Source organism: Eulemur rufifrons, unplaced genomic scaffold, assembly GCF_041146395.1.
Source record: "Eulemur rufifrons isolate Redbay unplaced genomic scaffold, OSU_ERuf_1 scaffold_48, whole genome shotgun sequence".
In the NCBI taxonomy this organism is placed as follows: Eukaryota; Metazoa; Chordata; class Mammalia; order Primates; family Lemuridae; genus Eulemur; species Eulemur rufifrons.
In genome coordinates, this window is record NW_027182830.1 from 1,176,831 (window position 1) to 1,183,194 (window position 6,364).

A 6,364-nucleotide genomic window follows, 5' to 3' on the forward strand; every position below is an offset into this window, starting at 1 on the left:
TTGAACTTGTGTGATAGTGTCCTGACACAAAGACTGAAAATAGAATACATTCCTGTAGGCAAGCTTTGCATTGGCATCAGAGAGTTTTAATGCAACCTGGAAAATTTCTCTGTTCACTACCAGGAATTGGTTTTCACCATGAGAATCTAATTTATGACTCATTTGAATGATTTGAATATCTGTGTGCAGATGGCCCATGCTAAATGTTATATATTATTTATAAGTAATGCTAAGCAGAGATGCAACAATTTTACTAGTCTGTCCATTTCTAACTTGAATACTCATCTTTAAGAAACTTGGGAACCACACTCACCTTCCTTCTACTTTTTACTTATTAGTTTTTCTAATCACATCCATGTCTACTGGTTAATTTTGATGGCTCCGGAGGTAGATGCCTGGCTTCAAATCCTGGGCCGTTGCTCAGGGGTCGTGTGACCTTGGGCAAATAACTCAACCTCTGTGGGCCTCGGTTTCCTTCATTACAGAGTAAGGATCATAACACCACCTCCCACTTCAGGCTGTTTTTAGGATCAAATGAAATACCTGTCACCCAGAACATACTAAAACACAGTAAATGTTGGGTATTAACTATTACTGGTACTTCTGCAAACTGGCTCGAGCTATCTCTTGACAGCATTTGCTTTGCAGTTCTGTGATTGCTCATCACGTGTGTGTTTCCTAACTGTATTATCAATTACTTGCTGACCATTTTGTCCCTCTCCTTGTCTTGGGGCCTTATCTGGGGTGCCATCAACAGCAGTACACAAGTGTACTGTTTAGTCACTTCTCGCCTCCACCTGCCGCTGGGCAACCAGTAGTCAGCCACGCCCCACCTGGCACTTCTCGAAATAAAACAGCTCTACAGCATTCAAAGGAAAACCGCGGAACGCACACTCCAGCGGCCTTCCCAACCAACCCCTCTAATTCTTCTTCTCGTTGCAGGATGTTCCGGAGGCTTTCCCTGTCCTTGTTCCTGGTGGCCGTGCTGGTGACGGTGGCAGAAGCCCGGAAGAACCGGCCGGCGGGCACCATCCCCTCGCCTTACAAGGACGGCAGCAGCAACAACTCGGAGGTGGCAGCACCAGATCCAGGAGGTGCTGGCCTGCAGCCAGGAGGCCCTGGTGGTCACGGAGCGCATGTACCTCAAGAGTGACTGGTGCAAGACGCCGCCGCCGCGGCAGGCGGTGAGCGAGGACGGCGGCCACAGCCGCACCAGCCTCAACCGCTCCTGCTAGGCCAGTGCGACTCCTTCTACATCCCGTGGCCGGTGAAGGAGGAGGAGGAGTCCTTCCGGTCCTGCGCCTTCTGCAAGCCCCAGAGCGTCACCTCCGCCCTCCTGGAGCTCGAGTGCCCCAGCCTGGACCCGCCCTTCCGACTCAAAAAACTCCAGAAGGTGAAGCAGTGCAGGTGCATGTCCGTGAACCTGAGCGACTCGAACAAGCAGTGAGTGCCCCGGGGGGCGCAGCGCCGCTCTGCACCCGCCCCCGCCGCTGGGTCGCGCCGCCACCGCCGCCGCCCCCGTCCCTGCCCTCCGAGCCCACTCACGAGCTGCCTGGTGTCCCCCACCCCCACAGCGGCAAGCACGTCTCTTGGGGCTGATGGTGTCCTTGTCCAGAACGTGGACCCACCGCAAGTGGAGCTTTGCTGATGTGTCCCTGACCGACCCCGGGCCCCGCCAGAGCCCCCCGAACCGGGTTGTGGATCAGGCCCGAAGGAAACGGCTGGAAAACCACCTCCACCCGCCACCCAGTCGTGGGAGAGGACCTTTCAGGCGATGCGCTGTCAATCCGGCAGTGATTTTCCACCGTGTGGAAAAGCGAGTATTTCCCTGGCCTCCCCCTACACTCCGGCTCGCCCCCCTCCCACGTGCAGCGGAGGGCGAAGGATGCGTCACTCTGCTGAGCTGTCCCCAAACCTCTCCCGCGGGTCCCTGGACCTCTGGCTGGGCGCGCTCCCTCTGTGATCCGGAGGCTGCCCGCGGCCTCTACTGTCACGCGGCTGTGGACAAGTCACATGAAGATGTCCATGGACAGGGGCTCTCCTCGCAAACCTGATACCAAGAAGACAACTTGAGCCACTTGGATCCCGAAGTGGCCTTCCCTGGGGACCTTGCTCACAGCAGGCCACACCCTCCCCCACCCTGAGCCACCATCATCCCTTCTTCCTCACTGTCCCCCCAACCCCCTTGTGGACTGAAGACAACTCTGGTGTGCATGCTATTACCGCTGCAGTTAGAATATTATCACACACAATGGTCTCTGTATTAACGCTGGTTTTATAATTGACCTATATTGTAAAGAGCTGTTTAAAAAAAAAGTATTATAGACCTATCCATATATTGTTTCACATGTTTTACCTCTGGCTTTGCAGCACAATTCTGAGTAAGGATAGCAGGTGATGATCTGCCCAGAAGTGTTTTTAAGTCAGAAATAATGCCTGGTCAGCAACTCACTGTCATGCACCTATTTTAGATTGGGCAGGGAGATGGGAGGAATCGAATTTGACTTTGATTATTACGTCACGGAAGCTACTAAAGCATTGCAGCAAAATGTAGAAATCAGGCTGGGATGGATGAGTGTTGGGAGGGGAGTCGTTTGGGAAGTTATTAACCCAAAACTCAAAAGCCTGCCATTCGGGGTGAGAAGGCGTGCTATTTTCACTGCCATGACACTAAGCAAAAAAAAAAAAATATATATATATATATGTGTGTATATATACACACATATATATATATTTCCTGTTAAAAGAAGGAGATATTTAACAATATAAGGAGTCAGGCCACTTTGTGGTATAGGAAGAAGGGAGGACTATAATATATAGAATAGTAATCTAGTTGAACTGTCCTGCAGAAAACAACTCGCTTCCTTTTCAAAGTATAGACTGTACCAAGTTCACCTTTCACTTTAATAAGTGAATTGTTGAAGTTTCCGTGTTGTGGACTCTTGATATAAAGAAGTAGAGATAGTTTATTTTCCAGCAAAATGATACTTTCCTTGGGTCCCTTTGCTAAAATGTCCTAGGGAGGCTTCCCTGTGAGTAGTGTGTATGGAATCTGACTAATGTGACCGAGATGCCCCTGGCGGGAGTCAGCTTGCTTTGCAAACTTTTCACTGGTGTCTCCCTGGCCAAGGGGGCTCCTGCCAAGGGGGCGGTTCCCTAGTATGTGAGAGAGACCCTCTCCAAGCGTCTCTGGGGACTGAAGCTTCCTGACACGAGGCAGTGGCAGTAGATCTAGAGACATTCACCTAGAGAGCACGACTGGGCTTGGGTGTGTTGGTGGATCTATTTCAGGTCTCTGCACTGCAAGGCTTTTCCTGTCCCTTCTGTAACACCAGGAGACCTGAGCAGCCTGTGCTGTTGGAAAGCACTTGGCTTCGTAAATGGGTAAACACAGCCTGAAACCAGGAGGCGGAAATACAAAGAAATCTTGAAGGGCTGGAACCTGGGGATGGAGAGAAAAAGTAGAGAAGGTGTCCAAGGGCAGAACTGATTTTTGCATTTAGTGGAAAACCTCAAGTCAGACTCAGTGGCAGAATGCGCAGCAGGAGCACTGCGAGGGAGGGAATGTGATCACATGATCAGAATGGAGGCTAAGGGGGTGCAGTAGGAGGGGAGCGGAGGGGAGTCTCTGCCCCAACTGCAAATCCAGCCCCTATCATGTTATTAACACAGAACCCCCCCCAGATAGGGGGAAGACGAAGCTGAGAATTTGCGGAATGCAAACATGAGCACACTCTCTGTTAAACCCAGCCGTGGGTGTAGCAATGAAAGCAATATGGTATGCTGCAGTGTGAAGCTCCTTCTGGAGGCTGTTGTATGGACAAAGTTTGCCTTCTAATGGCTCAAATTGTATTTAATTGTTTTCTTTTTTTTGTTCTGTTTATAAATGAAGAAAAGCTATAAGTATAATGTAATTATTTTATAGGTATACTATTAAATTATAGAACAAATAAAGATACTCTAGGGTTATATGTGATCCCGGTGTTACATGCCATAAAAGTGGAATTCTAGGCCGGGCGCGGTGGCTCACGCCTGTAATCCTAGCATTCCGGGAGGCCGAGGAGGGTGGATCGCTCAAGGTCAGGAGTTCGAGACCAGCCTGAGCAAGAGCGAGACCCCGTCTCTACTAAAAATAGAAAGAAATTATATGGACAACTAAAATATATATAGAAAAAATTAGCCGGGCATGGTGGCACATGCCTGTAGTCCCAGCTACTCGGGAGGCTGAGACAGGAGGATCGCTTGAGCCCAGGAGTTTGAGGTTGCTGTGAGCTAGGCTGACACCACGGCACTCACTCTAGCCCGGGCAACAAAGTGAGACTCTGTCTCAAAAAAAAAAAAAAAAAAAAAAAGTGGAATTCTGAATTTGTTGCAATGAACCGTGAAGGAGCCCCGTGCACTCAGAGTGCTTTTGTCTGACGTGGTGAGTTCAAGCCCTAGCTAGTTGTCACACCGTCTCCTTTGGGTGCTGGCATCTTCAAAGAGATTCAGAATCAGGCATCCAAGGAGCAGAGGTGGTGGGTGGGGCTCTCAAGCCTGGTCTTTGGGAGCTTCCAAGGCTCTTCCAGATCTCCCGCTGCCCAAAGACAGAATATTCTCGCTGTGCTCTCTGAATAAGAAACACTGAACAAGGAAGCCTTGAGAAATTCCTGCAAATAGACATCTGCACTGTTACGCTCCTCTTCCCTTTAGCAGCCAGTGCACACCACACCTGTCTCTTCAACAAGCCAGAACGTGTCCTTAGTTTTGTTCCTTTCCACATTGACTTCTCATGGGTTTCAACACTTCTTAATTTAAGTACTTGTTAGTTCCACAATGTCTCCATTTTTCTACTAATTGACTTATCTGCCATGCAAGAAACTCAATTATCAACAAAAAAATAAAAACCTTAAGAAAATTTCACATGGTTGATTCACTGTGTGGACTTCAAAGGAATTAAATTCAACTTACTAAAAAATAATTCATCTCAATTAGTAAATGGGACGCAATCGTCCACTTTGGGATTCCAATTCGCTTATTATTGAAGTTGGCTGACTAACTTTTAATTTATAAAGTTGAGGAAAGTGAATTTTTGCTGTTGCTCAAACATAGAATGTATGTGTTCCTAGAAAGCTTACCTAATGGTTAATCTAGCACCACTGATTATTAATGTCTGCATAGGAGATAGCAGTAAGACCAAATCATAAATAATGCAATTAAAACTTGTTGATGGTCATGTTATCTTCTGAATCCTACTTAATCCCCAACCTTGCTTCCCTCTCCGCCCAATTCCACCACCACTACTCCTCATGAACAGCAGGCAGTCCATCCCCTTGACCAAAAGCCAAATACCGGAAACCATGCAGTTTTTATTGTTGTCCTTTATATTCATTTGTGTTTCTGGATTCTCCAGTATTCAGTCTAGAGTATGAGGCAAAACAAACAAAACCAGGAACTTACTGCCGTATCGTTCCTTAAATCCTGAATTTCCTACCTGGTCTGCATCCTTTTCTCCACCTTTTAGAATCTTCATATGTTTGCTTTATATATGTACATATACAATGTCTAGAGACTTTAGAGGGAGGAATAGAGAAAATGTGTCTACTCCATCTTTCCCAGAATCAGAATACCCTTGAATCTTTATAAGTTTTATCAGCCACTTGCTAAGGTGTATAGAGTGTGCAATTGCTAAGACCTCCAACGTACCCCATATCTCTCATCTGGTCTCATCTGATAATCATATGGTGAATCAGGGTAGTGTTTTACAGAATGTCCATAAAACCCAGGTGCGTCAGGTGTAAGATCTTACCTAGGCTGGGGCAAGACTGTAAACATCCCATGGGAACGCAGAGTGCATCTAGTTCTCCTTCCTATAGGTACGGCAAAACCCTCACATTTTCCAGATCAAGTTCTGGAGGTTGTTTTCATCTGCTCTAACAAAAAGAACACATTGAATACTGTAGCTACAGTATCTCCTGCCATGTTCCATTTGATTTTTGTCGGAGCCAGCAAAATATGACAGGGGCTACTACATATTAACGTCTTTGAGAGTTTTGTTAATTTCCTCCATTCCTTCTCTAATTCAGCATTGTTTTTCTGATTTACTCATTTTGCTGTGGTGAGGAGCAGCTTTGGAAGCTTCCACGTGTTCCTCACTACTGCAATAGTTCTTACTTAACAACTCCCAGTGTCAATATGAGGGTTCTTCAAACTGCCAAGAGTGTCCCTTCCAATCATGTATTTGGAAATCGGAAATTGGGGGAAGAATCACCAGGATGGTCCATGGACCGGTGGGCCCACTGAGAGCCAGACCTTAGCTAGGACTCTAGCAGCCCTGTGGGTCCCCACATCAGCAGGGAGCCATGGCGGTTCACTGGGGCACCAG

The 6,364-nt window shown here is 47.5% G+C and overlaps 1 pseudogene; it reads left to right on the plus strand.

Annotated features, from left to right (window-relative positions):
• The first annotated feature begins 943 nt into the window (after positions 1 to 943).
• LOC138379528 (gremlin-2-like) lies at positions 944 to 1,447 on the plus strand (annotated as a pseudogene).
• Positions 1,448 to 6,364: the final 4,917 nt, after the last annotated feature.